A 10,083-nucleotide genomic window follows, 5' to 3' on the forward strand; every position below is an offset into this window, starting at 1 on the left:
CTTCCTCAAAAAAAAAAAAAAAAAAAAAAAACCTTTGAAAGATAATCCAGAACAAAGCACAGTTAGGGATTCTGTGGGATAATAAGGACTATATATTTGATCTTTGTGCCCAGTTCCTGACACAGCTCCTAAATCCCTTGAGATTTTCTGGGTACTAGGAGCCGCTTTTGTTCTAATGAGGCCATTCTTGGTGGGTCCCTAGATAGTTTCAGAATAGGGGCTGGTCATCAAAAAGACAAAGCCATGATTAGAAGCCTAGAACTTTCAACCACACCCCACCCTTAATCTCCCCAGGAGGGGAGAGGGGCTGGAGATTGAGTTAATAATCTGTCATGCCTACATGATGAAACCTTCATAAAAACCTCTAAATGACAGAATTAGGAGAGTTTCAGAGCTGATGAACGAACGTATGGAGGTGTTGGAAGAGTGGCACACCAGGAGAGGGCATGGAAGTTCCATGTAGCTCCCCTCATGCCATTCCTTGCCCTGTGCAGCTCTTCCATTTGGCTGTGTGCCAAATGGAGTTATATCTGTTTATAATACACCAGTAAATGAAAGTCAAGTGTGTTCCTGAGTTCTGTGAGCCATTCTAGCAAATTATCCAAGCTGAAGATGGGGTTGTGGGGTCCCTTGGTTTATAGCTGGTCAGTCAGAAGTACAGGAGGCCTGGGACTGGCAAATGGCATCTGAAGTGGGGGACAGTCTTGTGGGACTGAGCCCTTAACCTTTGGAATCTGCACTAATTCTGGGTAGTTAGTGTCAGAATTGAATTGAATTGTTGAACACCCAGTTGGTGTCTGCATAGAATCAGAGACTTGGTTGTCGGTGAGTAAAAACAGTTAAGAGACTCACAATACACCCAGAAACCGAGATAATCGGGGAAAATTGTCTCCCAACAGTAACCACTGGGAATAATTTGATGTGTATCCTTCCACCCATCGTGCAAGACATGTTATTCTCTAACTTCTTTATTCTCTTAAATCTGGAACTTCATTCAAAGTCTACACATAGAAAACTATCTTTTTTCGTAGAGATTGTACCATATTTGGGCGATTACTTGTCTAATGCTTATGAACCCCGCTAGACTCTACGTCATGAGAGCAGGGACCCTCTGTGCTCTTCCCCGAATATCCTCTCCATACCCTCACTAACTCTAACTCTGGAGCTGGTAGGAGGGAGAGGGGGAGATCAGGGAAGGCTTCTAGGAGGAAACTACTTCCAAGCTAAGGTCTAGAGGATGAGAGACACGATGTGTGCATAACAATCTGCTCAGAGCAGAGAGGGCACCCACTCCAAGCCACAGACACGTGGGATGCAGCTGAGCTCAAAAGCCGAAAAGCGCGCAGCGAGTGGAGGGCACGTGGCGCTGGTGGGATGTGTCTGGCAGTTGTGGGACAGGGCGCTGGCGCTTTCTGCAGAATCTCTTCTCAGATCTCCATAATTAGGGTTCCAAACATGAAATAAGCACGCTGCAGAGAAGCTAGAGGAAGAACAGTGACTATTCTGAACATAAATTATTCCTTCAGAGACATTGGCAGGATCTATCTTAAGTTACAAGTGGCTCCAAGGAATCTGACATCCATGAGCTTGTATGTAATAAGGATTGTACGCATAAAAGCCCTTTTCGTCTGTTACTCATTGCTGTATCTGCAGTCCCTACAATCGTGCCTAGAATATATTGGCCTCTCAATAGTGGATGAATAGATTATTTGAGCGTTTATTTTAGGTTGACCATTGTTATAGGTCAGTTATCTCTGGCCCCCAGAAAAACAGAAGTCAAAGGAGGAGGAGAAAAATGGGCTTGAGTTTGGAAGATGTGAGAACTCTCCACGCTGCAAATGAAGAAAAGGCGTCTACTAGGCCACGTGGTTGTAAAAACGAAAAAGGCTTGGCAGCGGTGGGATTCGAACCCACGCCCCCGAAGAGACTGGAGCCTTAATCCAGCGCCTTAGACCGCTCGGCCACGCTACCATTTCCGGCGTACTACGTCTCCCACAATTTCCCTAAAAGCCAATGTCGTCCCCTTGCCGCCCCACGCCGCTCTGCTCTTCAGGACATTTCTTTCTCTGGCGTTCCTCCCAGTACCACCTGACAACCTCACCCAGCCTGACCTTGCTTCCCCACAGCTGGGAGTAGTGCGGGAGGAAACCAGCGAATCCGAGACCCCCGCCCCTTTGATCACCAACACAAGAAGAGGCCGCGTGGACCGAGCGGGTTTCAGGTTCCCCGTGGACGGTGACGCCCAGCCAGAGCCCCGACGGCGCCGAGTGACTCGGGGGTGATTCTGGCGAGGGGACAATACGAAAGAAGGGCAACCTGACGAAAGGAGCAGAGAGCACATTCCTTGCTGTTTGCGGAGGTAAAAATTCATAAGGATCGCAGTCTCCGCAGAAATGCCCCCAGAGCCAAAGGCGTTGGGCCGTTCATTTTGAAACGCCAAGATTCGAATCATTTAAAAGTATAGTGGCTGTCATAATATAATGCAATAGACTGATAAAGTCGCTGCCTGCGTTTCTCTTCTTAATGCAGGCGGTGGCGCTTGGACCTCTCTGACCCAAAAGTTTTGACTCAGACAGAGTCATAAAATGAAATCACATTGTGCAGATTATGTCAGAAATAAAGTCGCAATAAAGAAAGCTAATGCTAGAGTTTGTTTTGCCATTCATCTCCAAGAAATTCAATGCTGGTAAGCGCTTTAATCCAATATTCCAATGAAAATAAGCTTTCTAACAATTTCCTATACTGGAATTGTTCATATGGAATTCATTGTGCACTGCCTGGGTGTTAGTTTCCTGTGGCTGCTGTAACAAATTACCACAAACTGCGTGGCTTAAAACAATGGAAACGTATACTCTTACAATTCTGGACGCCAGACGTCCAACGAGTATCACCTGCCAAAATCAAGGCATCCTCGGGGCCCAGCTCCCTCTGAAGACTCTAGGGGAAAATTGGGTTCCTTGATTCTTTCAGCTTCCACTATTCGCATACCTTGGCTTGTGGCCACATCTCTCCAGTTTTCGAGGTCAACATCTACAAATCTCTGCTTTACCTTCCCACGGCCTTCTCTTCCTTCTAAAAAAAAATAAAAATAAAAAATTAATGCAGTAGTATCTCAACATCCTTAGTTGCAATACTTTAGCAATTACCAGATGTTATTTCCTGGGGAGATTACTTTAGGAAAATGACTAAGAAAAAAGATTCTCAAGCGAGCAGAACCAACACAGTCGCCCCCTACTCTTTCTCCTGGCTAAAGCCTCACTTTCCCCTGTTCCTCCATATATCCCAAGCTAGGAGCCTATTTTCTCACCTGCTGCGTCAGTCTGAGCTCTCTGCCTGTGTCTCTTTCTCAGTCCCTCGCAACAGCAGTAATCTTCTCTCCACTATCAGGACTATGTATTCCCACCCGTCCTGGATCTCTGAGGGCAACATGGCCACAGTTTGATGGAGACACTACTCTGTGACAGCTTTAACCCTCAGAGACATAGAGCAAGGCTACCCTCCTGCTAGGTGCTAATTCGTTCAATGCTTCATCACCTTCAATTTGATTCCATCAAAGGCATCAATCCAGGGACCAATTTTCTCTCTCTACTGTTCGCATTCCTCCAGCGTAAACCAAGAGTCGAGGAAACAGGAAGAAAAAGTGAAGAAATAATCTGAGAGACAATGACTATATCAACGAGTGGGCATCAGTAGTCCATTCAACAAGCATTGAGTGAGTGCCTGCTGCCTACCTGGGCCCTAAGCTGGGCACTGGGTATTCAGCAGAAGAAACACTGACAGTTGCGGTCCTCACCCTCAGAACTAGCAGAGAAGGCAAACGTTCATCAAGAAATTACAACTCAGTGTTGTGATTGAAGAAGGGCTGGGGTCACACTCAGGTGAGGGAGCTAGCTAACTTAGCGCAGATCTGGAAAGGCCTGCTTGGAGGAATTCACGAATGCACTGAGGAATGACGTCGGGGTGGGGGTTGGAATGAGACAAGACAGGCGAGAAGTGTAAAAAGAGAAAACAGTTCGGGTGTAGGAAGCCTGGGGATTGAACCCGCAACCCCTCTCCCCAGACAAGCCCTCTCCCGGAAGGAAGACTGGGATCCCTGAAGGAGTCAAGGATGAGAAGGGGAGGAAAGGAGAAAGAGGGGAAGGAGGATGAGAAGGGGCTTCTCCCACAGCCCCCACGGACATTCGGGGTGATGATGGGGGGGTCCCTGGGAGCTGCCGCTACCTGGCCGTTTTCGGATCTAAGACTCTAAGATTCAGAGAAATAACAAGTCCAGACGTGCGCCTCAAGAATCCCTGTGAGGAGTAAGCGTCTACGCCGCACAGAGTTAGAATAAGGAATTTGAAAAGTAAGTGTTTCTCCTGGTCCTTGGAGAGACACTTCCTGGTACCCTCCATCCAACCACGCGTTCAGTGTGTACTCTCTAGGAAACGAGGAAGACTGCCTTTCTCGCTGGTTCTATTTCAGTCAAGAGGTTCAGCTTCAGTTCCGCTGTTGCGTAGGCTGAGCATGAGCGAGGTTTGGAACCAGCCGCACAGATTCCTGGAAATTGAACAGAGAACTCTGATCACCCTCTCTTTAGAGACAAATTGATTTTAAAGCATTTAAAATCATTTCCCCTGGACCGACTGACTTAAAAAAATTTCCTGGGAAGCCACTATGTACCTGTATGAGCTGGATTTGTCTGCAACTGCTGTCGGATTATATGTAGAGGAATTCTAGCTTCACTGTGTATGGCCAGAAAGCTTGACATAGAAAACTTATGCCATCCCATCAGCAGCAAAGATTTTCCACGTTTCTAATTCAGAATTCAAAGAATTCAGAATTCAGAGTCCTGAATGATCCAGGAGATTTCACAATTCTGTGCTTTGCTTCTCCTGATCCCTAGTCCTGGAATGTCGATCTCCATTTTGTTCCCTCACAGAAATCCTGCTCATTCTGCAAAGCCCACTTCGAATAGATCAGTTCTCCACCCCGCCTTGGAATCACACACACACACCACATCACTGTGCTTCTCCACACTTCATTTTAGCAGATTACTCTTTCGGCCCATAGAAAACTTGTTCACAATTTCTGTCTCCTCCACTCAACGTAAGTACCACAACGGTAATAATAATAATGATGATAAAAACACATAGATTAGGATAATAGTATGCCTGAGCGCTTTTTGTGCATTTTTTCATTTACTCCTCATAACGTGTATGCAGTAAATATTTTTATTCCCTTTTCACAGATGAGAAAACTGGGTTTAGGGATGTTAAGAGGTGAGATTGTGTCTTATTCGTTTTTCATCTTCCATAGAGATTAGTGTAGTGCAAACCTATACTGGCCCTTAATATTCACAGATTGATATATTGACTCCAACTGTTGTCCTTTTTCTTACAGCCCTTCACATTCTCCCTTCTTCTTGTCCTGATGTGGATTTGGTTTTGTTATATATGTGCCATTTGTCTCTGAGTTGGCAAGTAATCAGATAGCAGTCTGGTGAGTGGACAGAACCTACTGTACTAAAATACAGATTAGGCAATTTTTTTCTCCATGGAATATGAGTAATAGCTCATAACAGATGAAGGAAAAAAGTCACTTAGCTTTCAAAGCAGAGTCCCTTGTCTCTAATCTAATTAGCTTTATATGGAAAGTTAAAAAAAAAAAAAAAGGCATTAAACACATTCGGAGCCCCACCCAGACTGCTCCCCAAAAACAGAGATATAAAAAGAAATGAAGCAAAGCGTTCTTGCTACATATAGAGGAGACAAAATATGACATCATGAAGAGAGGATGATGTTCAGGAAGTGATTGCCATCAGGCCTCCGGGATTGATTTCCTGTGAAGCATTAGGCAAAAAGACACAGAATAGCTTCAGTATATATAGGAATTTGACAAACCATACTACTTTTATGCTTATGTCAAAACAAAATTTCTTACACAAATTGATCTTACATATGTGTCAAAGTTTATTAACCCAAGAAGGGTATTGGCAAAATGACAAAGGAGTGTCCCAGCTCAAAGACGTTTTGGAATTTGTGAATTTATATATGGGGGTTGGGGAAGAGCAAGAAATGTGCAATTAATTAGAAAAAGAGTACTGCTTCATTTAACATGGTCATAAAAACATCATGTCCCCATCTCTTGTAAAGATCAGGGGCACCGCGATCTTTGTTTGGAAGTTTGCTGAGAGGTCGTATGTGCATCTAACTTTTATAAGAAATGAGAAGGAAATAATGAGCAATACATCTGTGGCTGCTATTTAGACAAACAAAGTAACAAAGATTTGTGCTCCAATACTGTCAGACAGGAGCTAATTAGCACAGAGGCACCAAATCTTGTCAAAAATCAGGAAAATAACAGTCTGCTTTTTCTCAAGTAGCTATCAGTAAATTTCTCAGGTCTGCATTCAGAGATGCTGGATGCATCGTTTGCCTGTTTCTCAGTTTTGTGACAGCCTTTTACTGTTGATACTATAGCCTTCCCCTATTCCCTTTCTCAGGAAACCCCAGACAAATTGTGCATTCACGGGGGAAGACAGGTGGGGGCGCTGAGAGATCAGGCAGCCCCGAAACCGCTTTGGCATAGGACTACGTTACTGTGTCGGTATTTCTAGGGGGATCCCCCAGCGCCCCCCTGTAGCAATGAGACGAAAAATCTGAGGGAGAGGGAGCGCATTTCAAAATTCCAGCCGCTCTCCGGGATTCATAAACTCACGCACAGACAACTAAGACAAATCTCAGGGAGATGACTTCCCCATTTCCTCTCTCTCATCTTCGTAAATGTCTTTTCAACGGGTTATGCTAATCTCAACCTATTCCTAAAGTTAATCAACTGCCTCCAAAATTTCCCGCTCACTGAATCATCCAATTTAATGAGTTAAAATTTTAGAGCACTTAGAAAACTAGTGCCCAGCTCTCGGTCAACGGGAGGTTAAGAGCTCATGGACATTTTAAAAATCATTGAAAATTACATCGATTGTTATTTTGCACTTCGGATACCAAAACTGTTGCAGAACTAGGCAGAAAACACCTCATATGAAAATTAATTGTTACCTTGCATGCAATTTAATGTTTAGTCTTTACAAGTTTCCTCTTCGCCGTGAGTGAAAATATGTAGGCCGGAGAATGAAAAAAGCAACCGTATTCCCTGACCGGGAATCGAACCCGGGCCGCGGCGGTGAGAGCGCCGAATCCTAACCACTAGACCACCAGGGAAGGTGTAAGACGGTTCAGGAATTAGACTTAACAAGGCGAAGACTCCATACGTACACCCGTGGTTCCCTCTTCCCAATCTACCAACGAATTCGTTCAAAAATCATATTCATTTATTCGTGGACCTCCTGTTCTACACCAACCAACAAAATCTGGACAAGAGGAAAGTGTAGCAACGCCAAAGAAAGAGTGATCAGGAGGCACGTAGCTGGGCGGAGCCTTTTTCTGCTCCGGATCTGTGCATTCAGCCGCGAATAAACTGTTAACTAAGTCGTCACGGCAGTTCAAATGTCATTAATTTGTAATTGTCTTCTTGTCTTTATTCTCGTAAACTAGTGAACCATTCGAAGACGAAAACCGTTTCTTAATTTATCTTTTGTTTCCTCAAAGTGCATGCTACGGTATGTGTTTAAAATATACGTGTATTTAGCGAAGAATAAAACCTAAATGATAAAGCCTTTACGGCTTTTTTTAAAACAGCGTGGGCGGAGCCGAAATAGCTCAGTTGGGAGAGCGTTAGACTGAAGATCTAAAGGTCCCTGGTTCGATCCCGGGTTTCGGCAGAAGGACACCTTGTTTTAGACCTTGACTATTAAAATAACTCAGTACACATATGAAAATACTCGTTGAACTGAAAAAAAGAGGAAGGTTTTTTCTCAAATTTCAAAGGCACAAGAAGATTGCGGAGTGAAACGGTTCTTCCAGTAGGAGAAGCCTAGGTATGGTCTTCAACATCTCACTAGATAAAAGAGACAGGGTCAAACGTGATGAAGGAAAACCACTTTCCCTTCTTTGTAGTATTTAGTATCTTCTTTCTGGCTTCGGGCTCTGTTCCACTTATGCCATTTTCCTTTTTCTCCAAACCTACTCCTTCTTCATTCCCATGAAGTTATTCCAACATCCATAAGCCAAAATCAAGGGGCCCCAAAGGATTTCTCTTCCTCCTGTTCATTTCTACTTCATGATCCCCTGCTTCCCCCAAATCTTATCTCTCTCAGGAAAGGAGACTGGTCCTCTAGATAGATATGGAAAAGAGAAGTTTAATATGAGGGATGCCAATTACCTTTTGTTCTTGGTTTCATGTCCCTTCAATGAACATTTATTAAGTGGACTCACATGCAACTCTGAAGAGAGAGAGGCAAGGCAGGGGAAACTGAGGAAACAAGGAAAGATTCCTGGAACAGAGAGCCATCTGAGTGCAGCTGAAGAGGTGGTTCCTGGCAGGAAGTGGTGGTGTCAAAGCTGAGCCCTGCAGGAGAGAAGAGAGCCAGGATACTCCCTTGGCCTCCTTTTTCCCTGCCTCCTGATTTTGCTGTGTCAACATATCTCAACCTCTTCCTTCCTACTCAGAGCAAAAGTTTTCCCTCATTTCCAAGGCTGATTAATACTCCATCTGAGCTTTTGACACCTCTTCCCCTTCCATTCTGCCCTTGTGTCTTTGATCCTTCTCTCTTACCTGCCTCTCTTCAAACTACAGAATGCCTGAATCTCCCTCTTTAGACAACAAAACAAGAACACATGCCCTCCTGTCTTGCCCTCATGCTTTTTCCTTAGACTTATTCCTTCCACTCACCATCAAACTTGTTGCAAGAGCAGTATTTGTCTCCACTTCCTTGCCTCATCAGTTGCTCATCAGCTGATTTCTGCCTTCTAATCGCAGGATACCATTACCATCAACTTCCCAACTTTCAAATGCCTTGACGCTTTTTTAGCCCTAAACTTAATTTGTGCGGGTTGCAAACTATTGACAACCCTTCCTTCATGAAGCAATCTTCTTTTGGACCTTGGGACTCAACTCTCCCCCATTCTTCTCTATACTCTCTGGATGCTCTGTTTTAATCTCCCTCCCCCCCCCACCCCACTTCTAAGGACGCTTTAAAAATGGCTACTTCTCAGTGTCATGATCTCCATCTTTTTTTAACTAAATTTTCAATTTTTAAATAATTGTAGATTCACATGCAGTTATAAGAAATAATACAGAGAGATCCCATGTACCCTTTACCTAGTTGCCCCCAATGGGAACAGCTTGCAAAACAATAGCACAATTTCATTACCAAGATATTGATATTGATAAAATCAAGATACCGATCCTTTCCATCAACACTAGGATCCCTCATGTTGCGCTTTCATAGCCACACTCAATTTCCTCCCGCGCCCCAACATCTGGCAACCACTAATCTGCTTTCCACTTCTATAACTCTGTAATTTCAAGAGTAATACATAGATGACACCACACAGTATGTAACCTATTGTGATTGGCTTTTGCACTCACTATAATTCTCTGGAGATTCATCCAGGTTGTTGGGTAAACCAATAGGTCGTTCTTTTTTATTTCTGAGTAGTATTCTGCCATATGAATTTACCATAGTTTATTTGAACATTCCCCCAGGACATTTGGGTTGTTTCTAGTTTTCAACTATTACAAATAAAGCTGCTATAAATATTTGCATACAGGTGTTTATGTAAACATCAGTCTTCATTTCTCTGGAATAAATGCCCACGAGTACAACTGCTAGATGGTATTGACTTGTGTATTTAGTTTTTAAAGAAACTGCCAAACTGTTTTGCAGAGTGGCTGCACCATTTTACATTCCCACCAGCAATGTACACAGCTTCATCAGCATTTGGTGTTGTCCCTAGTTTTATTTTAGCCATTCTGATAGGTGTATAGTGATGCCTCATTGTGTTTGTAATTTGCATTTCCTTAGTGGCTAATGATGTTTCTTTTGCTTATTTGCCAACTATCTATCTTCTTTGGTGAAAACTCTCTTTAGGTCTTTTGTCCAATCCAATAAGAACATTCATGTACAAGTTTTTGTGTGAGAAGTCCCTGAAAAGACCTTTTGCAAATCTGTCCTGGATTATATAGTTGTCGTGCAATGCAGTT

General features: G+C 43.6%; 1 long non-coding RNA gene and 3 other non-coding genes across 4 annotated transcripts; 1 reads left to right on the forward strand and 3 right to left on the reverse strand.

Annotated features, from left to right (window-relative positions):
- Nucleotides 1–83: 83 nt before the first annotated feature.
- On the reverse strand, nt 84–4,350 carry LOC124225964 (uncharacterized). Its single transcript, XR_006885168.1, has 5 exons — nt 4,222–4,350; nt 3,732–3,801; nt 3,535–3,653; nt 2,989–3,072; nt 84–1,480 (listed from the first exon to the last, which is right to left on the reverse strand). It is a non-coding gene; the product is annotated as an uncharacterized LOC124225964 (long non-coding RNA).
- Nucleotides 1,890–1,971, reverse strand: TRNAL-AAG (transfer RNA leucine (anticodon AAG)). The gene has a single exon. It is a non-coding gene; the product is annotated as a tRNA-Leu (tRNA).
- A 2,777-nt stretch (nt 4,351–7,127) lies between the features above and the next one.
- Nucleotides 7,128–7,199, reverse strand: TRNAE-CUC (transfer RNA glutamic acid (anticodon CUC)). Its single transcript has one exon. It is a non-coding gene; the product is annotated as a tRNA-Glu (tRNA).
- Nucleotides 7,200–7,686: 487 nt separating this feature from the next.
- TRNAF-GAA (transfer RNA phenylalanine (anticodon GAA)) lies at nt 7,687–7,759 on the forward strand. The gene has a single exon. It is a non-coding gene; the product is annotated as a tRNA-Phe (tRNA).
- The last annotated feature ends 2,324 nt before the right edge of the window (nt 7,760–10,083 follow it).

The sequence above is a fragment of the Equus quagga genome, chromosome 15 (genome assembly GCF_021613505.1).
Source record: "Equus quagga isolate Etosha38 chromosome 15, UCLA_HA_Equagga_1.0, whole genome shotgun sequence".
Lineage (NCBI taxonomy): Eukaryota > Metazoa > Chordata > Mammalia > Perissodactyla > Equidae > Equus > Equus quagga.